At 35.5% G+C, this 27006-nt stretch overlaps 1 protein-coding gene across 1 annotated transcript in view; it reads left to right on the top strand.

Annotated features, from left to right (window-relative positions):
* LOC118018595 (catenin alpha-3-like) overlaps positions 1-27006 on the top strand; it is a 1827095-nt gene that overhangs the window by 1216879 nt on the left and 583210 nt on the right. The gene's annotated exons all lie outside the window — the stretch shown is intronic.

The raw sequence follows: 27006 nt of genomic DNA, 5'->3' as shown, positions 1-27006 counted from the left end.
AGGATATGGGATATTAGCTTTCTGATTCTGCTGATGGTAGACAAGGTAATTTGGACAAAACTTCTCACTGAAGACAGCTGAAATAGTTGGACAAAATGCTGTTTTAAAATATCTTCTTACAAGCATCAAAAAGCTAATAAAATAATGAGGATGAACGAGGCTAAGATCTAGGTGAAAATGGAAATCCAGAGAAATGATCTAGTTATTCTGGTCGTTTTTGATGTGGGAGAGTGTTATCACATAAAACACAGGATGCCCAGTTACATGTGGATTTCAGATAAAGTAATTTTTTTTTAAAGATTTTATTTATTTATTTGACAGAGATAGAGAGAGTGAGAGCAGGAACACAAACAGGGGGAGTGGGAGAGGGAGAAGCAGACCCCCCGCCGAGCAGGGAACCCGATGTGGGACTCGGTCCCAGGACTCCAGGATCATGACCTGAGCCGAAGGCAGTCGCTTAACCAACTGAGCCACCCAGGCGCCCTAAAGTAATTTTTTAAGTATAAGTATCTCTCATTTATTCCTTGGTGCATACTCACACTAAAAAGTTTTCGATGTTTATCTGAAATGCAAATATAACCAGGAATTTCGTATTTTTATTTTCCAAACATAGCAACTCTAGCCTAGGGGTGTCTGCAGTTCTGGAAGAGGCAGCTGAGAAGCTGAGCAGATCAAATTTTTTTACAGCATCTCAAGAATATGGAACAGAAGTCGGAGTAAGGAATTGTCAGAGGGTGGACAAACAACATCTCTTTTGGGCTGGGACCTTGAAAAACTCTGTAGGAATAAGAGTGAAACACAATTAAACCAGCCTCAACATAGACTGGAGCCTATTTTCAAGTCATTTGAGTGGCCAAACAAACCTCAGGTCCTGAAATTGAACTAAGGCAGTTCTAGATTGACCAGGACACCATGAAACTTCTTCAGATGCAATCATCATCCTGGGTCTCTCATTATTTCTACAAATATTATTTAAACAAAATGTTCAACACATAATCAAAGAACCAAGCATGCCATGAGATTAAAGTTATATGAACAAGAAACAGCAAGAGAAAAACTAAACAAAGTAGTAGAAATATAAGGACGCCAGAAAAAGAAAGGGAAACAAGGACACTGGAAGGAAGGAAGAAAGGAGTATATGCTTTTTATGTACAATAGGATAAAAAACAAGATTGCATATGGGGATGATAATTTATAGAAAGTGATTCACCACATAGAAAAACACATAGAAATTCTAGAAATGGAAAAAAAATAGCTGAAATTATGAACTCAGGGAATGAGTTAAATAGCACATTATGTACACGTAAACAGAGGACTAGGAGATAGGCCACAAAATACTCCCCAGAAAGAATACAAAGAGAAAAGGATTGAAATGCAAAGGAAAGAGTAACAGCTGTTACAAACAGAATGAAAAGATCCAGCATATTTACCATTGGAGTCTCAGGAGAAGGGGAAGAATATTTAAAAAGATTTTAGCTGAGGGGCACCTGGGTGGCTCAGTCGTTGGGCGTCTGCCTTCGGCTCAGGTCATGATCTCAGGGTCCTGGGATTGAGCCCCACATGGGGCTCCCTGCTCGCAGAAGCCTGCTTTTCCCTCTTCCACTCCCCCTGCTTTTGTTCCCTCTCTTGCTGTGACTCTCTCTGTCAAATAATAAATAAAATCTTTAAAAAAATAAATAAAAAGATTTTAGCTGAGAATTGCTCAAAATTGATAATAAATTCAAAAAGTTCAAAAAATTTAAAGATGAATAATCTGTGCACTTAATTATGTGTCCTCAAAATACACAAATTAAAATTTACAAAACTATTAGGAGAAATAGAAAAATTTTCAAACATATTGTGAGATTTTAACTTATCTCTTTCAGAAATTGATAGACTAAGCTGTTAAAAAATTAGCGAGGATAGAGATTTGAACTATCCAATTTTAAAAACTTCACGTAATGGAACATTTGTAGAACCCTGTATCTAACAACTTCCAAAGACACATTCTATTTGAGTACACTCAAACTATGTACAAAGACTGGCTATATTCTTAGACATAAAGTGAGTCTCCAAAATTTTCAAAGGCTTAAAATTGTACTCTACAGGTTATCTGCTTGCAATGAAAATAGCTACAAATCACTAACAGAAAGATAATAAGAAATTCAATATATTTCAATACATTGGAAAATTAATCAATTTATTTTTAAATAAACATGGCTCAAAGAATAAGTCACAATGGAAATTAGAAAAAAATTAGAAGCAAATAGTAATGAAAAATTTCTAACTCAGAAAAATGACAGAAAATTAATATGTAAGCATAATCTAAGAAGTTGAAAAGGGGCAAAAGAAACACACATTTACAATGGGAAAATAATGAAAAGCAGAAATTATGAAATAACAAATATAAAATTAATAAAACTAAAGTTTTTTTTTTTAAGAGACTGATAAAATTGATAAACCCCAAAGGAAACTGATCTAGAATAATAGAATTCAGAAATCACCAGTGTGTCAGGAACATCAGGGAGGCATTATTATAGGGCTTATAGATTGAAAATATAATAAGAGAATATTATGAACAATTTCACACAGATAAACTTGAAAGTTTAGATAATGTGGACACATTTCAGGAAAAATACAGCTCATTAAAGCTGACACAAGCAGCTAAAAATCTGAAAAGTCCTATAAGTATTAACAAAATTGAATCTATAATAAACCTTTGTGCAATGAAAAATCCAGGCTAAGATGGTTTCACTGGTGATTTATTTCAAACATTTAAGAACTATAACACAAATATTATACAAATTCCACCAAAAATTAGCACAAGAGGGAAGACTCCTCTACTTGTTCTATGATGACCAAAAAATAGGGTCATTTCAAAAAGAAAAATCGTAGGCCAATCCCTGAAATAAACATACATATAAAAAATGCTAGACAAATTATAAACTATTTGGGTTTAGAGACCATAAAATATAGCATTTTTGGTTTTGGCATGTAGTATAAGATCGCTATACTCACACTTCTCATGAATCACGACTAAAATCCTTGAAAAAATACAAAAACAACTCCCTGACCTTAATTTGGAAAAGTAAACAAAAGCAGGCTACATACAAAAACCTGGACAAATCTCACAAGTGTAATATTGACTAAAAGAAGACAGGCATAGAATTTTTGTTTTCATAAATTTTAGAAACCAATACAATTAATGCATATGTATGAGGTAAAATCGTAAAGAAAAATAAGAATGTAGGGTTGTTTAAGTCATGCCAATATTCTCTTTTACAGCTTGGGTGCTGGCTGTGATTTTAAAGCTATACATTCTAGTTTCTATATTTTTTATTTTGTCTTATTTTAATACATAAAAGGCTTAAAAGAAGAAAATATCCTACCTATTCATCAGTAATATTTGCCCTCAGTATTACAATTCATATCTAGGTGCATTTTGCTAAGTCACTGAGAGAGGTCTACACCATAGTATGATTAATTACAGGAACAACTGTCCTCATCATTTATGCTTTCTAACCAGAAGATAATGCCTTTTTACATAAATCTTTTCCCAAACAAGTAAAAGGACAGTAGACTACTGCTCGTTTATTTGATCCTAGACAAATTTGCTTGTATGATTATCTTTTCCCACACCCTTGAGAAAGAGTCTTCTTAGCTTTAGAAAATATTCAACATTAAGTCTTTAGTAAAGATCTCCTGCCTATATAGGAGGAAAAGAGATTTTACAGGTTACGGCTGTATGGTACAAAGGGGAAAGGGAAATTTAGTAGGAGGCTGGTCATTCACTGGGAAGCTGGCCATCCTGTATCTGTCATAGTTAGCACATTAAAATATTTAATACCATAAGGACATTATAGCTGATGAAATCTTGGGTCACTTTTCTGTGTCAAGTAAATCCTAAAATATCATTAAGTCTTCTGCATTAACTTGTTTCCAGGGCTGAAGCAGTAAATAAAATTACTGATGGAGTTGGCAAATAGAATTGGTTCTCCATTAGGCTCAAAGTAGATAGAATAAAATTCAAATGCTGAAGAACAAATAGATATCTTAAAAGGATTTAGCTAAATTCTGAAAAGGGATAATTCAGAAATTTTCATGAATTCCCCTATTTCACTATGAGCAATAGAGGAAACTTTTTAAATCAGCTCATAATTGTGAATCAGATGTTGTTACATGCTACTCAGAGCTTCTCTCATAATTTAAATGAGCTTGAGAGATAAACAGAGATGCTGAAAGGAAAAACTTGAATAGGTTTAATAGAGCTTCATTTTTCCCATCTTTAAAAATGTAATTCATATTTTATTTAAACAAACAAAAATAAATTTAAAAATAGAAATACCTTGTAATTCCTCTGCCAGAAGTAATAGTCATACTTTGAGGTATAATCTTTTAGATTTTCACTGATAGATAGATATCTCTATACATAAAACTAAATTATATCACACTCATATTTTTCACATATTCTTTCACTTCAAATGTTTTCAATTGTTTTCCGTGTTATTCAAACTTATTCTGCGATGTAATTTTTCATGGCTGCATAATATTTTATTAAGGAGCTGTCTTGTAATTTACTTAACAAATCTCCATTCGGGTCATTTATTATGTTCTATTCATTTACTATATACTACTGTGGTGTCTTTAAGTTAAACTTCAATGTGTATTTGTGATTATTTAATTAGAATGCATTTCTAAAAATGAATCTCTATTTCAAAGTCTGCAGATTAAAAATTTTTAAATATGCACTGCAAAAGACTCTCCACACATAGAGATAGGAGCTTCTTAAATGAGTCTTTAGCAGCCATTTGACAATATGTATCTCTGAAATGTTGTAGGGTTAGAATCCCCTGAGTAGTGGGAGAGGAATGAAGTCAACTCTCCCCTAGGTTGAATACATATTTTATAACCTAATGGTCGATCTATGAAAAAAAAAAAATTCTCAACTTTCAGGACGTAAAGACCACTCTCAAGTCTTAGTATCACAGAATGCTTAATATGTTTTATGGAGGGAAGGTTGGATGACTTTTATACAACATTTTGCTTAACAATGTGTTAAGATTTTTTTCATGGTTTGATAAAAGACTGGACTGATAGATGCATTCGTTATGGGAACATTTTTATAATACATGGAAGTAGCTTAGATGAAGGGAACAAATTTAAGGCTAATCCGGACTTTATAGAAAAAAAATTATTGGGATTCTAATACACAAATATTTTTGCAAGTTATCTAGAAGAAGAAGTACATAATGAAAGCACCAAAGAGATGCCCAATTAATGTGATTAAATTTGAGGAAGCATTTACAGTTCTGGGAGATTGAGGAGAAATGAAAGAAATGAGATTCTTCTGCTATAATTACAATGTAGATTGAAGAGGAAATAATTGGAGCCACTCCTGTGTGATGATGAGATTTAGGCAGGGATTATAATAATAAAGAAGAGCCTGAGCATCACTGTAGATTCTCCATTGAAATCTGTATTGCTTTTTTGACAAATAGGTTTAAAATGTTGATAATTATTAACATTTGCTTGAGGGTTTTTGAGAAGAAAAAAAATCTCAGAACAAGTTGGTATATGCTGTAAATATTGCATGTAGATATAAGTATACTTTGATTTTTTTTTTTAAGTGGGTGTGGAGAAGACCCAGGTAAAATTAAGGAAAATAATCAGAAAAATTTGTACATGAGAATCATCCATTTTCAAAGATAAAGCCTGAGAAGGAATAATTTCCAATTTCTTATAGTTTTGAAAGATCTATAAATGGAAGACACAGCATTATCAATTCATAGACTAGAACTTGGAATGCCACTCTTGTCAGTCAGCCCCACCTAGACCCAGCTCTGGCTCTTCCCATTTCTAGATAACTTTATACTAGGTGGGTTGTCTCTGTATTGCTTTTTTTTTTTTTTTTAAGATTTTATTTACTTATTTGACAGAGAGAGACACAGCGAGAGAGGGAACACAAGCAGGGGGAGTGGGAGAGGGAGAAGCAGGCTTCCCTCGGAGCAAGGAGCCCCATGCGGGGCTCGATCCCAGGACCCTGAGATCATGACCTGAGCTGAAGGCAGACACTTAACGACTGAGCCACCCAGGCGCCCCTCTGTCTTGCTTTTTTAAGAATTTTAAAAGGAAAACAAATGTAAAGATACTGCTACTGAAGCTCGCCTATAGCAACTTACGTAAGAAATAATTCAACCTTATTTCTGCAGTTTAGAACATCTATTATGCTAATGACTTTCAATTTGGGTCTTGTTCCAGAAACTATTTTTATTTTTTTACATCTGTAGTAGCAGATACATGTGGCAGGTGTCTCTCTATCAGTGGTCAAGTGGTCTTCTCTTGTATCTCAATGTTGGGTTTCAGGGCAAATAGTCCAGAAAGAGTTCTTGAGACATCTTCGGTACAAAAAGGTGGTTTAAAACACAGGGACAGGACCCATGGGCAGAAAGAGCTGCACTGGAGCTGTGAAGAGTGGCTGATTATGTACTTTAAAATTGGGAGGGGGTTAGGGATAGGATAAGCCTCTAAGAAGTATGGAAGCAAGGTTTCCAGGACCTTGAGGGGGCTAGCTATTGTTAGGAAAAGGTCATTTACCACTGTCTGATAAAACCTTAGTCATGAGATATATATCGGTGGGCCGTATGCTTGGAGGATGATTGCTAACATCTATCTTGGGGGGTAGAGATAACGGAAGTTTCCAAAGGAATTTTTATATGTTAAAGTAGACTTACAGGACCTGGAAGTCAAGATAATGTTAAGCTAAGATTGCCTTTTGCCCTTAGCAAAGTATCAACATTGAGGCAGTTGAGTTTCTAGAGGAAGGTCACTTTGCCTGTCTCAAGGATTTGCTAATGGGATGTAAGTTGTAAGGAAATTTTTTTCTTTTGCCTTTGTTCCCCACATCGATAGCAAATACATGTGGCAGGTCTCTCAATCAGTGGTAAGTGGTCCTCTCTTGTATTCTATTTCAGTTGTATCTCAGTTTCTTCTTAAAGATGATCATCTCACTTTATGGGATGTGATCACCTCTAAACTAGAAACTGCCAAAGTGAATTTCATATATAACAAATAACTTGTATTTTAAGTGAAACCATTTCGAACATATCAGCCACCCAGTCATTTTTTCATGATGCTATTATTGACAAACAGAGAAATTTCATTTTATTGGCACAGGTACCTCACATTTAAATTTTCTATGTAAATGTCCTTTCATCCAGAAGAGATAATGCATTCTGGTTTAGAGATCATAGCTTGTATTTTTTTATTTTATTATGTTATGTTAGTCACCATACAGTATTTTTATCCCCACCATTTAAAACAGTAGGGATTTAATGCCCATTTTTGTTATTGGTATTTGTGATGATAGTGGTTCTTTTGTGCGTGTGTGTGTGAGTGCGCGTGCGCGCATGCATGATAAATAAAAACAAATGAAAGGCAGCTTTCAAAGATAGAGAGAAAATGGGTTAATCCATCTTCTGAGTTAGTAAGAAAGGGAAGGAAACATTTATTAAACATCAACCAGGAACTATTATACATTTCACCTATGTAATTCTAATCTTTTAGATTAGTGCTTTAAAATTCAGTGTGCTGGGGTACCTGGGTGGCTCAGTCGTTGGGCGTCTGCTTTTGGCTTGGGTCATGATCCCAGGGTTGTGGGATCGAGCCCCGCATCGGGCTCTCTGCTCGGCGGGAAGCCTGCTTCTCCCTCTCCCACTCCCCCTGCTTGTGTTCCCTCTCTTGCTATGTCTCTGTCAAATAAATAAATAAAATCTTTTAAAAAAATAAATAAAATTGGGTGTGCCTATGAATAACCTGGAGGTCTTGTTAAAATGCAGGTTTTGATTCAGTAGGTCTGGGATGGGACCTGCGATTCTGTGTGTCTAACAAGCTCCAGGTAATGCTGATGGTGCTAGTCAGCCTATGACACTTTGAGCAGTAAGGTTTTACACAACTCTATGAGGTAACTATAATGATGATGACAGCACTTATGATGAGAATAACAGTAGTTGAACATACACCATCTTACTGAAACAAAAATTCTGCGAGATTGGTAAGATAGATCTAGTGAGTAAGTTAAGTTGAATAATAAATATAAAATAAATATAGCGAGGGAAGAAAACTCATCATATTGAAAAAATATATATATATATTTATATATATATATATTTTAGGCATGCTCCTTTGCTACTCACCTAAACTCTAGCTAGGTTGGGTTTTCTTTGCATTAAGGCAATATTTTGACAAGACATTTATCTTTTCTTTAAATCCTCAGCACCTCCTGTCAACAGGATGCTTAAAATCAGCTGTTTTCTTCATGCTTTCAGTGGTTAGTCTATACAGTGCCATATGCAAGTGACCTTTGATAATTATTTGAAAGGTTCATCAGTTAAGTCTCAAGTGCCTGATTCAGTAGTCATGTGTCTAGAAGCACTCAGGCTGAACTGCCAGAAGAACAAGCAATCTCCTTTTGGTTATATTGGTTGCAACACTGCCCCATTCTTAAAGTTTGCCACAGGAAGGGCTGCTTAAGCTCAAAGTCAATAGGTCCAAAGTCATTCAATATACCAGCTCCAAACACAGCAGGTTTATAAGCACTAAACTCTGGAAACTTAACTTCCTTGGAAATAGCAAGTCTCCCTATGCTAAGTGCAATCAAGTCAATTACTTTAACATTTCTGAGGCCGCCATCCTGAAAGGGCCAGACTAGGGGCTCCTGCTAACTTTTATGACAAAGATATTTCATTGGTCACTGAGCTAAAGACTATTGCTAGTCTTTAGCTAGTGCTAGTCTGCTTTTCTATACAGATAAATTAAGTGAAGGGGGGTGGAAATAAAAATGCTGTCATTAAAGGGTAGTCAGTGAGGAATTATCTTGAGGAAATGGAACCACAGTGTGTTCCTACCCTTAAGGGATAGTCTGTAAGAAAGAGTGTGTTATCTAATGTTAAGACAAGATTGACTTCCTGTGGGACTGGTTATTACTTCATGTGGGGGGAGGGTATGGGGGGAGGGTTACTTTGTGATATGCCCTGAGGAGTGACTTAACATCTTTTGGCCTTTCAGTAAACGCTCTTAGAGAAAGGCCTGAGAACATGGTGTTCAGTTTTCTTCTGCTTTGAGAACACTGACCCTTCTTGCTAATTTTAATAACCTCATTCTTAAAGCACTGTGAAAAGGGAAACAAATGGGGCCACAGACGTTTGCCTTGAGTTTATCTCACATAAACATAGATAAACTACAAAAAGTGTGTATGTTAATGGAGGATTTTCCAAAGTTAATGGTAAAACCCTTGTATAGACTGGGCTCTACATCATCACCTATCTTGTCTTTTTTGTTTGTTTCATATTTTTTATTTACATTCTAGTTAGTTAACATATAGTATAATATTTGTTTCAGGAGTAGAATTTAGTGATTCCTCACTTACATATAACACCCAGTGCTCATTATAACAAGTGCCCTCCTTAATATCTATCACCCATCTAGCCCATCCCCCAACTACCTCCCCTCCAGCAACCCTTAGTTTGTTTTCTATAGTTAATGGTCTCTATGGTTTTCTTCCTTCTGTCTCTCTCTTTTTTTTCCCCTTCCCATATGTTCATCTGTTTTGTTTCTTAAGTTCCACATATGAGTGAAATCATATGGTATTTGTCTTTCTCTGACTTATTTCACTTAGCATAATACTCTCTAGCTCCATCCATGACATTGCAAATGGCAAGATTCCATTATTTTTGATGGCTGAGTAATATTCCATTATATATAGATATAAAATCAGTGTGACAGGAGGGCCCTGGTGAGCTGGGGGACAGCTGCTATGTCCAGTTTCACTGCACCCCAGTGACACCTGGCATGTCCTTGGTCTCAGCTTGGGACAGCTGGCCATGAGCAAGGCAACTGGCCAGCACATTGTAGACATTTAATAAATGTTTGCAGAAGATAGATAGATGATAGATAGATAGATAGGTAATCACATCTTCTTTATCCATTCATCAGTTGATGGACCTTTGGGCTCTTTCCATAGTTTGGCCTATCTTGTCTTTGCATTTAAGAATATTAAACCTTGGGATGCCTGGGTGGCTCAATTGGTTAAACATCTGCCTTCAGCTCAGGTCATGATCCCAGGATATGGATCAAGTCCTGCGTCTGGCTCTTTGCTCAGTGGAGAGCCCGCTTCTCCCTCTGCCTGCCACTACCCCTGCTTGTGTGTTCTCTCTCTGACAAATAAATAAATAAAATCTTTAATTAAAAAAAAGAATATTAAACCTTGAATATAGGTGAACTCCATGCCCTCTGACAGTGTGTGACCCTAATCTTATTCTTCCTTACTATTGTTGATTATTAATTTCTATGATTTAAGTCAATGGTCAGGTTTTATATAGGAACTGATTGCTATATTTTCTCATATATTGCACACTTGTTTTTATAACCATTTGTCAAACTGAAGAAACTACTCACATTATTTGGGAATTGAAAACAATTTCTCTAAAAGAAGAAATCTGCCACATATAAGTAAATGAGCCACCCATAATTCTAAATTTCAAGTAAGTCTTTTTTTTTGAGGCGGGTGTAAAAATTATTTGCTTCTAATTTAATGTTGAACTTCTGCAACTGACAAATTTGCTCCCCCCAAACCATAATCTGTATCCTTTATTTCCATCATGGAAATTAATGGAACCACCACTAATTAACTCAAGCCAGAGACTTGAGAACTATCCTTGACTCCTTAATTCTCATCCCTCACATTCAACTCATCATGGTTCTGTGAATTTTGCATGTTAATGATCCCTTGAATCTTGCTTTTACTGCAGCTCTAGCCTCAGCTGGCTATGAAGAAACATAGACCGCTTCCTCATATCCCTCATCATGAGGGCTGTAAATGAGGTTAGAAAATCTAAGGAAGCATAGTGTCTTTTATGTCAGAAAACTCAGTCATCCTGGAAATGATGCGTGGCCTGCATGATGGAGAGCATCCAGTTCCTCCTAATCCATTACATAAAATGACATTAGCTCTTCAAATAGACAGTGACAGCTACAAAAAGCCATTGTATGTTTGTCACCTATATTTCCCCAGAGCAAATTTCCTCCTGTTCCTAACTTTGTGTCCTACTACTCAATCTAATTTACATAGTCCAGCTCCCAGGAAGCAGTAGTACTTTATTCCTGGGTTCTATACATAGCCCAGTGTATTCAAATCTATAATTAAAAACTACAGCCTTATTTATCTTTTACTATGCATATTATAGCTCAAGCCTGCTGAGCACAAAATAAATAACACTTTAGAATTAAGAATTTTTAGGTCTACATTCAACAAAGAGGGGCTATTTTCCAGTATATCGTATCATTATATCATCCTAGGGTAATATCTATCAACTAATTTATTTGTAACTGAGAATCCAGATTGGTTGGTTGGTTGGTTGGTTGGTTGTTTTCCTTAAGAAGCATACTCACAAAGAGAGTTCCCCTGAATGTAGGCCATTGCTTCTTCAATATCTAATTATTACAATAAGTAGTGCTTCGCTGTGGTACTTTGCATGCATCAGTGAATATGCTTCAGCAATTAAGGATTCTAGGTCCTGGAGAGTGAAATAAACATCCAGAACTTTTATGACTTATTGTGTCCAAGAAGTAGTCTTCTCCAATGTAGTAGAAAATTTTAAATAGTAATGTTTATAATTATATCATGGGGAAACATGGTTATTTTTCCTTTCCATTTCCAGACAAAATGACATTCTCCTCAAATGCTGAATCTTAATAACTTAAAAAAAATCAGGAAAATTTTTTTTGTATAATAATATCTTAAGTTAGTATGGTTCATTTATGTTTTCAAATCATCCCCAATATAATTGACTATCCAGTTCTAAGTAATTGTATAGGCTAGATGTTATATCCTAAATTTGACAGATTAAGGAAAAAGATACAAAGATTGAATTGCCCAAACTGTAGACAAAGCTTCTAATTTGAGAAAGGCAACACTACTTCATTCTCAGGAGATTTTCTTTCAATTTCTCTCTCTCTCTGAAAAAAAAAAAAAATATATATATATATATATATATATATATGACACACACACACATATATATATATATGCACACACACAGATAAATATAAAACATAATACTAGCTGAAAAATTTTAGTATTTTTTTACTTTTCCATCTATATATTGGTAATTGAATAGATTATAAAACTCTCTCTTACTTATCCTAAATGTGTGGTAAAATTGCTATCGTATTTCTAAATGGGCTCTTCAGCTTGGATTTGTTCTTATTTTCCTGTTCTGACCTATAGCTGACAAAGTCACATAATTAAATCTGAAGAAGTAGTAAAATAGCAAATCTTTGAGGATGGTAATTCAGTGGGGAAACTGCCATGTTTATATTTACCTTTCTCCAATTCTGGTCCCCCTAAGATTGAGCACTGGATATATAAAATAGGGAAAGCTGTGTGATCCAGTTCATTGATAGATGATCCTCAGCTTGGAATAGCCCTTGAAAGATCTAAATATGAAGAGTTAGGCAATACTTTTCTGTTGAATGCAAACCTTATCAGTGCCTCTAGTTTAGTTTAGTTTTGTTTTGTTGTTGTTGTTGTTGTTTTTCCTCCTGTGATTCCAGTGTTTATGTATAAATAAAACAGTATGACCATATGATCCAGCAATTGCACTACTGGGTATTTACCCCAAAGATACAAATGCAGGGATCCGAAGGGGTATGTGCACCCCTGATGTTTATAGCAGCAATGTCCACAATAGCCAATCTGTGGAAAGAGCCAAGATGTCCATCAACATATGAATGGATAAAGAAGAAGTGGTATATATAATACAATGGAATATTATGCAGCCATCAAAAGGAATGAGATCTTGCCATTTGCAACGACGTGGATGGAACTGGAGGGTATTATGTTGAGCGAAATAAGTCAAACAGAGAAAGACATGTATCATATGATCTCACTGATATGAGGAATTCTTAATTGCAGGAAACAAACTGAGGGTTGCTGGAGTGGGGGGTGGGGTGGGAGGGATGGGGTGACTGGGTGATAGACACTGGGGAGGGTATGTGCTCTGGTAAGCGCTGTGAATTGTGCAAGACTGTTGAATCTCAGATCTGTACCTCTGAAACAAATAATGCAATATATGTTAAGAAAAAAAAAAAAGAAGATAGCAGGAGGGGAAGAATGAAGGGGGTGGAAATCAGAGGGGGAGACAAACCATGAGAGAGGATGGACTCTGAAAAACAAACTGAGGGTTCTAGAGGGGATGGGGTGGGAGGATGGGTTAGCCTGGTGGTGGGTACTGAGGAGGGCACATTCTGCATGGAGCACTGGGTGTTATGCACAATGAATCATGGAACACTTCATCTAAAACTAATGATGTAATGTATGGTGATTAACATAACAATAAAAAATAAAAAAAAACAGTATGGACATATTTTCATCATCCTAGGTAGTGATATAAGAGTTCCTTGTAGGGATGGACTTGTTTACTTGGGAAAAACTTTAATAAGTGTGTAGGCCTGCCTGGTAGAAGGAATCTTACACTGGAGTCCTGGTTATATAGGAAGGGGATTCTACTTAACACTCTCTACACACCCTGGAGAAATAACATTAAAACATTAAAATTCCTGCTTTGTGGTAAAATGAGAAGTGTGCGTCAAAAATTTATCAAATGAACTCAGTGTTCACTCTAATGAACATCCCATTACATAGTGAGATAAATATTCAAAGAAAAGGGACATTATTTTATGAGAGTATATCATCAAGGAAACTGACCTAGATTTGATAAAGCTTCTCTGAGGAAGTGATGTTTGATGTGAGCTCTATTAGATGAATTAGAGTTACCTAGAAAAATGTAAGCAAGGAAGAAGAGTAAAAAGTTAGGGGGCTAATGGTAACTGATGCTAGAGAGAGAAACAAGTGTCAAATATTTCAGGGCTTTATCCTTATTGAAATTATACTAAGATAAAAAGGGAGCTAGGAGGTTTATGAGATTTGTGACTTGGAAATACCAGTTTGCAGAGAACAGCTAGAAGTAGGGTTAAAGCTACTTCAAATGTCCCATTGGGAGATAATGGTAACATGGAGTAGGGTTGTGGCAGTGGACACAGTATCCTAAAAAAGGTACTAGGTAACGGACATTAAGGAAATTTCTCTTTTTGGGACCTCTCCGAGGGAGAGAGAAAGAATGAGAACAAAACAATAAGAAAGGGAGACAGAGCAAGTTATCCTTGACTATTTCAATTTAATTTATACCCTATACCCTGTATACATATGTTCTTTACACATTTTGGAAGCTGAGGGAAAATACTGCTTGTATGATCTAGATTTTATATACTCATTAGCCTTTATTAAATATTTGTGATGGATTTTCTCCTTTAAAACCATTAAACTAAAATATTTTCTGAGTTTGTCCTAATGTTTTCTACCTTAGATAAATAAAAGCTACATAGCAAATACTTTTTGACAGTTAAAAAAGTTAAATCCCCTAATGTTACGAGAACTCTAGTTTAGGGATTTAGATAAAACCAAGTTGAATCTTGAGAAATTTCAAATATATGGAGGAAATACCTAATTCCAAGCATTCAGAATTGTCAATGTATACTTCTGTTTTTCTTTTTAACTTCAGCCAACCTCTTATTATAAAACACATTTTGGTGATTAATGACTAGCTTGCATTTTGCCTTTATGTTTATATGGAATTGGACGTTGCATTAGAAGAAACTTTGTAATGTTATTACTTTATAAAATTCATTTCAAAAGGGGGGGTTATTAATTTGGCAAAGATATCAAATTCTTTTTTAATTCCTCCACTTGGACCCAAATGATTTGGAAGATAGATATTTCTTCTACTCCAAATTCTAAACTTATTAAATCCCTGAGTAGCAGATTATAAGGATCCAAAAATCTCTGTTGCCTCTGCTTTTTCATCATTGGAAATTAAAGTAGTTTACATTACCTAAAGTTGTAATATACATTATTGGTTTCAGAATTTTTTTAAGGCAAATTTTCTCTTATTTCAGTTTTATGTTACAAAAATACAGTGTTTCTGTAGATTCAGTTTTCCTTAAATTCATATTTATTTAACCAAGGAATTTTATAATTAGGATATCAAGTGATTGTTGAGTCTATCAAAATCACAAATTCTGTGTGTATGTGTGTTTGTGTATATATTGTTTAAATTGCCAAAGTATTCTTTATATTTTTTTCCCAAACTATCTGCATGGAAACAAACATTCATAAAATGTCTAACTTGGTACTAGATGAGTATTAGTTGTTTTATTTAGCTAATTAAATTCTAATGACTTTTGTAATAAGCATTTTATAACCATTACAGATAAGAAAATTGAGGCTCAGAGAGTTAAGCAATTTGTCTAAAATCACATAAAATTAATAAGTAATGGAGCTGGTTGAAAATGTGAGATCTAATCCTAAATTCCATTTTCCTTTGTCTACAAAACCTACTTATTGGTGATTTTGTTATAGTATACTAAACAAGTCAGTTGACATTCTTTTCCTTGCTCATTTACTTATTTGATTTGATAGGTTATCCTGCCTTAATAATTAGTATAGAGGAAAGGGAAATAAATTGTTTGATTTTCATGTGGAAATGATTGCCTTTTACAGATCTTCCTGGAAGCATTATTTTTTTTTGTTTATTACATTTTCCATGACCTAAATAGTCCTAAGTTGTGTTTTTCTCCTTTTTCTCTAGCAGTATGGATTAAGACTTAGGAAAGCTCATACTATAATACATAATGGAAATGTATATCTTTCTTTCAAAAAAAGCCATATACCCCAGAAATCAGCTTATCCCTCCCTTTATAAAAATTACTTAGGGAGATGATGCAACCTGAATCTAAGCATAAATAAAGAAAGCAAATGCCATTTCTTTGAAATTAGAGCTATCAGAAAAGAAGAAACTTTGCCAGTAGGCAATGAAAAATGAAAAGCTAATCATAATTTAAAAAACTGACGGATGAAGAGTTAGGAGGATAGACATGAGAAATCCAAAGGTCATGGGTTGGTGGGTGATGAGAGGGCTTCTGCTGCCTTGTCTAAATGGATAGAGGATCTAGAATACCCAGCCTCCCTGAATAGTTAGCACCGTCTTTAGATTTATGTAGAGAACCAAAAGGAGATGGACAAACTGCAACAATTCTAGTTAGATTCAGGACTTTGAGAATCTATTACTTATAGTGTTATTTAAAATAAGTTGATTTTTAGGGGCGCCTGGGTGGCTCAGTTGGTTAAGTGTCTGCCCTCCACTCAGGTCATGATCCCAGGGTCCTGGGATCAAGCCCCACATCGGGCTCCCTGCTCAGTGGGGAGTCTACTTCTTCCTCTCCCTCTGCTGCTTCCCCTGCTTGTGCTCTCTCTCTCTCTCTCTCAAATAAATAAATAAAATCTTTAAATAAAATAAGTTGATTTCCTGTATGCTTTAATGAATACATGCTAAGTCTGTAGTATATGCTAGTATATGCTAAAAAAAAAAAAGTAGTTTATTTCAGTTTTTTATATGTGTATCCAAAGGCAAGCTAAAGCCTCATGAAAAGTTTTAGTGTGAGTAATCCTATCATGCAGGGATCATTCCTTCATGGAGCAAGATTACATTCGTGATACCAAAGTTGAAAGCACTCTCATAAATTGTCTACAAACCTGTAGGAGTCCAGGACAACTTATGTGTCCTCACCACACCCCTTCCCCAGCCCCAAAATGCTGTTAGCATTCAACATAAAGATGTGACTATGGAGATTCATGATGACAAATATTGCATGGCTTACTTAAAATGCAAGGAGAATTTCTTATAAATGAAATGTAATATGAGAGAAGACAAAAATGAAAAAAGTTAACAAAACTAAGGAAATAAGGGGAAACCAGCACAGAACGTGGGAAACAAATGGTAGTAGAACACCATTTAAGCAACTGAGAAAAGAATGCACAGAACTGGAACATTGAATGTGATGTCATTACTGTGGTTGTTACAGTTCTAAAATTATTATGGTGTTACCAATTTAAGTGAATGTCATATAAATTCTCCTCACATACTAGCTTAGATATATTTGAGGTATCATATATCTAGTTATTTTAATTTTCTCTACATGCCATGACACTGAGGTAATCAGACCTATAGGTACTTATACATAACTCATCTTTTTTAATCCACAAAGTGCTTTTGTTATATTAATTAAAATTTTTAAGATTATTTGTATCAATGCCAATAATGAAATATCTCTGAGGAAAAATTAAATTACTTAGATTTATTTTCACTTTTTAAGTAATTGTTTTCAGAAATCTTTCAAGAGATGAAGTATATGTATCAAATGATAGCATTAAACCTGTATGTTCAAATCTGATGGAACTTTAGAGAAATCAGCGAACCCAAATGCTGTCCCCCACACATACCCCAGTGCACACATACCTATAATTCTGGGGAAATGAGCCCTAGGAGAGTTAGTAAGACTCTTCTGTGGACAAAAAATCCGTTTGAAGCAAAGCAAAATTCTAACTTAAGACTCTTGGCTTCCAATCTAGAGTTCCTTCTATAACTTTGCATAAACGATTCCATCTCTTTGTGCCTCTTGTCTTGCCAATAAAAAGGGAATACTGGTAGGGCCTTCCTCACTGGGATTAAAGATGTTAATGTATATCAAGTACTTAGATTCATGCCTGGAACACCTCAGGCTGTCAATATTAGTCTTATGGTTAGCACACTATTTTGCCATTTGCAACCAAATTTTAGAAATGAAATAGAAATTCTTTCAAAAAAATTGTCACATGAAAAGGGAGAGGAGGGAAAGGAGTCACTTGTCTGTACAAAGGATTAAATGTTGTACAATATTTAAAAAGGCTTCTTTATCTGGTACTGCAATTTTCCCTAAGGAAACAAAGTTGATGCCTTGTTAACAAAACAGAATTCAGATGAAATATTGCAGTGGAATCTGTGTTAGTTTTATCATTTCAGACTATAGGTAGCTTTTTATGAAAAATGCATGGTTTGGCTATGACCAGGCTGTGTGGGACCTGAAATTCATAATTTTGAGGGCCTTCTTTAAGAAAAAAATGAGTATTTTTTAGAATGCAAAGATAAATGACAAATTATTAATTTTAAAATGCTGATAAATATCAAAATATCACAAAATCCAAAAAAAGTGATATATTTGTATTATTATTTTTAAAAAATATTTACTTATTAGAGAGAACAAGTAGGCAGAGAGCAAGCAGAGGGAGAGAGAGAAGCAGGCTCCCCGCTGAGCAAGGAGCCCAATGTGGGAATTGATCCCAGGACTCTGGGATCACGACCTGAGTGGAAGGCAGACACTTAACCTACTAAGCCACCCAGGTGCCCCAATATTTGTATTATTATACAAGAGACACACATCTATGAAACTTTTTTCTTCCCTCCCCCTTCCTTTTTTGTCCTTTCCCTCTCTCTCCTTCATTCCTTTCTTCTTACTTTTTGCTACACACTGTTGATCTCCTCTTAAATAACAGCAATTAATTTTGTAATATCACTTTCTGCAGAGAAACTAGGAAGATGATTTGATCTTTGTTTTTGTAGGTTGTTTAGGAAGGTTTGAGGAAAGAGGGGGCATGCAGTTAGGGGAAACAAACATTCTGTCATAATATGATGTCAGCACAAGTATGAGCATAGAAAAGGACATATAAAGAGGTGATTCTGATCCCAAAATACTGATGGCAAATTTTACTAGGACAAAAGACCATGTGAACACATGTCCATGGCTGCTCCGGTGTCTTAGATGGGCCTGTACAAGGGAGAGGCCCTGAAATACAAACTTCTGAGTCCTGAAGGGAAACAAAAAAACCTTGAGAAATTCTGAAAATCCTAAATATTATGAATCTAGTTTAGATGGATAAGAATTTCCCAAGGCAAATGAGAGAAGGATGTAATAAAAATGCCCTATCAGATTTTATATTAAAAATGGGAGGGGCTTAGCTTAAGCCATGCTGAGGTCTTGGCCACATATACCACTAGAAAGTGTAGGAGCCTGAAAAAAGTAGAATGGGACTTCATGAAACCAAGATGGTTTTTCCCAGGAGTGCCAGATAACCTGGTGTACAAAGTCTAAAGCAAGCTAGTTTGAACAGTCATCTATGAGGATGGAAAAATACAGATCATTCAGAGAGAGAATCAGCATCAAATATAGCCTTTATCAGTGAGCATGGGCAGTGAATGTAGTTGGGACAATGAACACCAGATACAGAGGAGAGGGCTGACAAGAGCTCTCAGCAGGTCTGGGGGTTTCATATTCTACTCCTGCAGCTCACTCAACTCATTTGCCTTTTTTACTTGCCTGACAAAACCCAACTCAAGAGTCTTTTTTTTTTTTTTTTTGGTACCCAAATTGGAAAGGAGTAAGTAAAATTATCATTGTTCACAGATGACAAGATCTTATATTTAGAAAACCCGAAAGGTCTCTCTCTCTCTCTCTTTCACACACACACACACACACACACACACACACACACCATTAAGAGCTAATAAACAAAGTTGACAAAATTTCAGGGTACCAACTCAACACACAAAAACCAGTGCATTTCTATATACTGACAATAAACAATCTGAAATGGAGATTAACAGAGCAGTTCCACTTACAATTGCATCACAAAAAATAAAATGCTTAGGGATAATTTTAACCAAGTAAGGGGATGATTTATACACTGACAACTATAAAAAAATTGCTGGAAGAAATTAAAGAAGACTTAAATAAATTGAAGGACATTTTGTTTATGGATTATAAGACTTACTAACAGTAAGATAACAGTATTACCTAAAGCAATTTTCAGATTCAATGCAATCCTCAAAATCCCAACAATGAGTTTGCAGATATAGGACAAACACGTCTTAAATTCATATGGAATCTCAGGTTACCTCAAATAGCTAAAACAATCTTGAAAAAGAAGAACAAAGTTGGAGGACTCACATTTCCTAATTTCAAAAATTATGAACTCTAATAATCAAATCAGTATGGTACTGGCATAAAACCAGACTTAAAGAATTATAGGCCAATGGAATAGACTAGATGGCTCAGACTTAAACCTTTGCATATCAGGCCTGACTTATTTTATTATGCTTCACTTTATTGCAGTTCACAGATATTGTGTTATTGTTTTTAATTTTTTTTTACAAATCGAGGGTTTATGGGAACCCTGAATCAAGCAAATCTATTGCCACCATTTTTCCAGTAGCATTTGCTCACTAGGTGACTGTGTCATATTTTGTCAATTCTCACAATATTTCAAACTTTTTTTTTTTTATCATTGCTATATTTGTTATGGTGATCTGTGATCAAGGATATTTGACATTACTAGTGTAATTGTTTGGGGGCACCACAATGCCCATATAAGATGACAAACTTAATTGATAAATGCGTATGTTCTGACTGCTACACAGACTGGCCATTCCTCTGACTCTCTCCCTCTTCTCAGGCATTCCTATTCCCTGATATGCAACAATATTTAAATTAGGCCAATTGACTAATAACCCTACAATGGCTGCTCAGTGTTCAAGTGAATAGGAGAGTTGCACACCTTTCACTTTATATAAAAAATGATTAAGCTTATGCAGAAAGCCATGTCAAAAATCAAGATTGGCCAAAAGCTAGGCCTCTTGTGCCAAGTAGTTAGCCAAGTTGTGAATGCAAAGGAAAAGTTCTTGAAGGAAATTAAAAGTACCATTCCAGTGAACACACAAATGATAGAAAGTGAAACGGCCTTATTGCTAATAGGGAGAAAGTTTGAGTGGTCTAGATAGATCAAACTGATTACATTTCCTTAAGCTGAAGCTTAATCCAGAGCAAGGCCCTAACTCTCATCAATTCTATGAAGGCTGAGAGAGGTGAGAAAGCTGCAGGAAAAGTTTTGAAGCTAGCAGAGGTGGCTCATGAGGTTTAAGGAAAGAAGCTGTCTCTATAACGTAACAGTGCAAGGTGAAGCAGCAGGTGCTAATGTAGAAGCTGCAGCAAATTATCCTGAAGATTGAGCTAAGATAATTCATGAAAGTGGTTATACTCGACAACAGATTTTCAATGTAGACAAAACAACCCTATCTTGGAAGTAGATGTCATCTAGGACTTTTCATAGAGAAGTCAATGCCTGACTTCAAAGTTTCAAAGATAGGCTGACTCTCTTGTTAGGGGCTAATGCAGCTGGTGACTAAAGCTCATGCTCACTTACTATCCCAAAAATCCTTGGGCCCTTAAGAATTATGCTAAATCTATTCTGCCCATGTTCTGTAAATGGAGCAACAAAGCCTGGATGACAGCATATCCGCTTACAACATGATTTACTGAATATTTTAAGCCCAATGTTGAGAACTACTACTCAGGACAAAAGATTCCTTTCAAAATATTACTGCTCATTGGCAATGCACCTGGTCATGCAGAGCGGTGATGAAGATATACAATGAGATTAATGTTGTTTTCATCCCTGCTAACACAACCATTCTGTAGCCCATGGATCAAGGAGTAATTTTAACATTCAAGTCTTACTAAGAAATATGTTTCATAAGGCTCTAGCTGCCATAAATAATGATTTCTCTGATGGATCTCGGCAAAGTAAATTGAAAACCTTCTGGAAAGGATTCACCATTTGATATGCCATTAAGAACATTTATGATTCATGGGAAGAAGTCAAATATCAACATTAACAGAGTTTGGGAGAAGTTGATTCCAGCCCTCATGGTTGACTTTTAGGGGTTCAAGACTTCAGTGAAGGCAATTACTGCAGATGTGATAGAAATATCAAGAGAACTAGAGTTAGAAGTGGAGCATGAAGATGGGACTGAATTGCTGCAATCTTGTTTTTTGTTTTTAAGATTTTATTTATTTGAGAGAGAGACAGACAGAGACAGAACATGAGCAGGGGGGAGCGGCAGAGGGTGAGAGAGAGAAGCAGACTCCCCGATGAGCAGGGAGCCCAACATGGGACTCAACCCCAGGACCCTGAGATCATGACGTGAGCTAAAGGCAGACGCTTAACCAACTGGGCCACCCAGGCATCCCTGAATTGCTGCAATCTTATGATAAAACTTTAACAGATGAATTGCTTATTTTTTTCTTTCATTAACTTAAAAAATTAATTCCAGCATAGTTAATATACAGTTATATTAGTTATAGGTGTACAGTATGGTGATTCAACAATTCTATACATTCTTCAGTGCTCATCATGATAAGTGTACTCTTATTCCCCTTCACCTATTTACCCATCCTCCCACCCACCTCCCCTCTGGTAACCATCAGTTCTATATAATTAGGAGTCTGTTTTTTGGTTTGTCTCTTTTTTGTTTGTTCATTTGTTTTGTTTCTTAAATTCCACATATGAGTGAAATCATATGGTATTTGTTTTTCTCTAACTTATTTCACTTAGCATTATACCCTCTAGATCCATCCATGTTGTTGCAAATGGCAAGTTTTCATTCTTTTTATGGCTCATTAATATTCTATTATATATGTATGTATATATATACATAATATATATATTAGTATATATAGATATATTACATCTTCTTTATCCATTCACCTATAGATAGACACTTGGGTTGCTTCCATAATTTGGCTATTGTAAATAATGCTACAATAAACATGGGGAGGCATACATCTTTTCGAATTAGTGTTTTCATATTTTTGGATAAATACTCAGTAGTGGAATTACTAGATCACATGATAATTCTATTTTTAATATTTTGAGGAACCTCGATACTGTTTTCCACAGTGGCTGCAGCAGTTCCCATACCCACCAACTGTGCACAAGAGTTCCTTTTTCAAATGAGTTGCCTCTTCTAGATGACCAAAGAAAGTTGTTTTTTGAGATGGAGTCTACTCTTGGTGAAGATTCTGTGAAGATTGTTGAAATGAAAACAAAGGATTTGGGATATTACATAAATTTAGTTGATAAAGCAGCGAAAGGGTTTGAGAGAATTGACCCCAATTTTGAAAAATATCCTACAGTGGGTAGGTGCTATCAAACAGCATCACATTCTATAGAGAAATTGTTCATGAAAGGAAGAGTCAATTTATGGAGAATACTTCATTGTTGTCTTATTTAAAAAAAATTGACAGTCACCTCAACCCTCAGCAACCACCCTGAGCCAAAGGCAGATGTTTAACTCATGAGCCACCCAGGTCTCTGTTTAACAATATTTTATGATTAAGGTATGTACATGGGTCTTTGTTTTTTAGAGATAATGCTATTGCACACTTACATTGTAGTGTAAGTAGTCTTACAGTTTGCACTGGAAAACCAAAAAAAAAAAAAATCATTTGACTTGTTTTGGTTGTCTGGAACAGAACCTGTAATATCTCTAAAATGCTTATATGGTTAAATGTTTTTGACAAGGATGCTAAGATCTTTCAATGGATAAAGAGCAGTTTTGAACAAATAGTACTGGGAAAACTGGATATCCACATGTAAAAGAATGAAGTTGGGGGATGCCTGGGTGGTTCAGTTGGTTAAGAGTCTGCCTTTGGCTCAGATCATGATCCCAGGGTCCTGGAATCCAGTTCCACATCGGGCTCCTTGAAGGAAACCTGCTTGTGTGCACACGCCATGCATGTGCACACGTGCTCTCTCTCTCTCTCCCTCTGACAAATAAATAAATAAAGTCTTTAAAAAAGAAAAAAGTGAAGTTGAACCCTTACCTTGCACCATATACAGAAATTAATTCAAAATGGATCTAAGGCCTTAATATAACAGCTAAAACTGCAGAATTCAAGAAGACATAGGGCAAAAGTCTCATGATATTAAATTTGATAATGATTCCTTGCATATGACACCAAAAACACAGAAAGTAAAGAAAAAATAGATCAATTAGACTTTATTAAAATGAAAAACTTTTGTGCAGCAGAGGGCACTACCAAGGGAATAAAAAGGTAAACCACAGAATGGGAGAAAATATTTACAAATCATATATCTGATAGGAGATTAATATCCAAAAAATATTTTAAAATCTCTAAAACTCAATAACAACAAAAGAATTCAATTTAAAAATAAGCAAAAGTTTCAAATAGATATTTCTCCAAAGAAGATATACAAATGGCCAATAAGCCCATGAAAAGATGTTTAACATCATTAATCATTAGGGAAATAAAATCAAAACCACAATGAAATACCACTTCTCACACATTATGATGGATATTATTTTTAAAAAGGCAGAAAATATGTGTTGGCAAAGATGAGAAGAAAATGGAACCTTTATGCATTGTGGGAATGTAAAAAGTTGCAGCCATTGAGGAAAATAGTATAGTATTTCCTCAAAAAAATTGAGTATAAAATTATCATATGATTTAGCAATTTTATTTCTGGATATGTACCTCAAATGTTTGAAAGCCAAGACTCAACCACATATTTGTAAATCAATGTTCATAGCAGCATTATTCACAATAACCAAAAGGTGGAAACAACCCAGTTTTCATCAACAGAAGAATAGATAAAATATGATATGTCATATAGTGGACTACTATTTAGCCTTAAAAAGAAATGAGGTTTTGACACATTCTACAACATGGATGACCTTGAGGATATTATTATATGTGGAAAAGCTGGATGCAAAAGGTCAAATATCATGATTCCTCTTCTGTGAGATGTCTAGAATAGTCAAATCTGTAGAGAGAGAAAGTAGAATAGTGTGTTTTAAGGACAGTTTATAAACAGAGTAATAACTATGACTGACATGCTTAGTGTGCCAAGCAGCAAAGATGAATAAGACATAGTCCCACCTATGAAAGAGACTCATGTGAAGCAGACATGTGTATAAACAATCATGCAATACCATAAGTATTTTGTTATATGAACAAAGAGCTTTTAAAACACAGAATACAATTCAGTTACCTAGTTAAGGGAATAGGACAGATTTCACAGTATATAGTAACATTTTAGCAGAGATAGGAAATATTTCCTCAGATGGACCACAGCAGGAAAAAGAACGTAACAAAGATGTTAAGGAGGTTTCAGTTGTAAAAGCAAAATCATAGAGGTGTAAAAATACATGGTATCACCAGGAGATGGAGCTTAAGACAGTATGGCTGGAACATAGGCTAAAATGGGGCGGGGGGTAATTTTTCCAACACAGTGAACTATAGGTAAGGGCCAGCTTGTGGAGGTTTTTAGACTGTGATTCAGTGAAATGGAATTTGGATTTTATTTTTAGTCAACTAGGATTCTATCAAAGGTTATCAGCAAGGGAGGGTCACTTTCGCATTTGAGAAAGAAATGTGTTTGTAGTAGGGAGAATGGCTTGGAGTAAAAATCGAATTCGGTAACTATTTAGAGGGCCACTAAGATAGTCCTGTTAAGATATAATAAGCTCCTGAAGTTAAAGAGACTCTTTCAGACATGAGCTGACTAGGTGATTCACAGGATCAGAGGTGATTCTGACATGTACACATCTCAAACATAATCTGAAGAAAAATGTGTCAGAAGGCAACATAATGTATTTCATTCACCTTTAGTTATGCATGAAGAGGATTTAAGAATTGTCTTTTTTCCCCCTCTAGAAATATAGCAAAAATGCCACGAGAGTGACATTAGAATGAAGATTTCTTCTGCCTTGAAGAGGGTTAACACATCTTCTGAATTTTGTCTGCTTTTAGATTTAAGCTAAATATCGGGAGAGTCAAGTAGGATAAAGTTTTCACATAGTGTGCACTGTTGAATCAGATAAATTGGATCAGAAGCAGAACTGCAAATGTCCTTACAAAATATAGCCTGTCTTATATTCATGACTTCATATTTCCACTGAGGGTTCCACACCAGTACTTTCTGTGAAGGCATAATTTCAGCACAACCACATGTGTACAAAGTTGTCCAATTGGAGGGACAGTGAAACACCAGAGACCAGAGTCTTTGCAGTGTACACAAATATAGTTGTAAGTTAATAGGTTAATAAAACTCCAAAACTGAAGTCAAGGAATATTGCACAGTAGTTATTTCTAAAAGTAGTGTGTGTTTCTTTAAAATTCAATGTGTTCCCCTTTCATAAAAAAGAAATAAAAGGAGAAAATATCAACATAATATTTTCAAGCAACCATTTTCTCCCCTCCTCTACCTCCAATAATTCATTGAAAGTCATTTAAGTAAGGTGCAGGCTTTAGGTTGCTGAGCAGAAAATGTTTCTTTTTAATTCTTATTGCCATCATATTTTGGTGAAATCTGAATCCTGTGTCCAATATTCTGCTACACCATCAACTCCTGTTTTCCAAATCCAAAAGCTGTTTTAGTCCTCATTATTCTTGACTCTCCTACAGCATTTAACCTTTTGAAAAGATTTTCTTCCTCATCTGACTCTTTAAAACCTTTGTTTTCTACATCCTTCTTTTTTTTATTATTATGTTATGTTAATCATCATACATTATATCATTAGTTTTTGATGTAGTGTTCCATGATTCATTGTTTGCGTATAACACCCAGTGCTCAGTGCAGAACATGCCCTCTTTAATACCCATCACCAGGCTAACCCATCCCCCCATCCCCATCCTTTCTAGAACCCTCAGTTTGTTTCTCAGAGTCCATAGTTTCTCATGGTTCGTCTCCCCCTCCGAATTCCCCCCTTCATTCTCCCCTCCTGCTATCTTCTTTTTTTTTTAACATATAATGTATTATTTGTTTTAGAGGTACAGGTCTGTGATTCAACAGTCTTACACAAGTCACAGTGCTCACCATAGCACATACCCTCCCCAATGTCTATCACCCAGCTGCCCAATCCCTCCCACCCCCCACCAATACAGCAACCCTCAGTTTGTTTCCTGAGATTAAGAATTCCTCATATCGGGCGCCTGGGTGGCTCAGTTGGTTAAGCGACTGCCTTTGGCTCAGGTCATGATCCTGGAGTCCCAAGATCGAGTCCTGCATCGGGCTCCCTGCTCGGCAGGGAGTCTGCTTCTCCCTCTCCCACTCCCTGTTTGTGTTCCCTCTCTCGCTGTGTCTTTCTCTGTCAAATAAATAAATAAAATCTTTAAAAAAAAAAAGAATTTCTCGTATCAGTGAGGTCATATGATACATGTCTTTCTCTGTTTGACTTATTT

Source organism: Mirounga leonina, unplaced genomic scaffold (genome assembly GCF_011800145.1).
Source record: "Mirounga leonina isolate KUSES-001 unplaced genomic scaffold, KU_Mleo_1.0 Mir_107, whole genome shotgun sequence".
Taxonomy (NCBI): Eukaryota; Metazoa; Chordata; class Mammalia; order Carnivora; family Phocidae; genus Mirounga; species Mirounga leonina.
The sequence above is the reverse complement of the archived record's forward strand: the minus strand, read 5'-3'. Positions and strand labels throughout refer to the sequence as shown.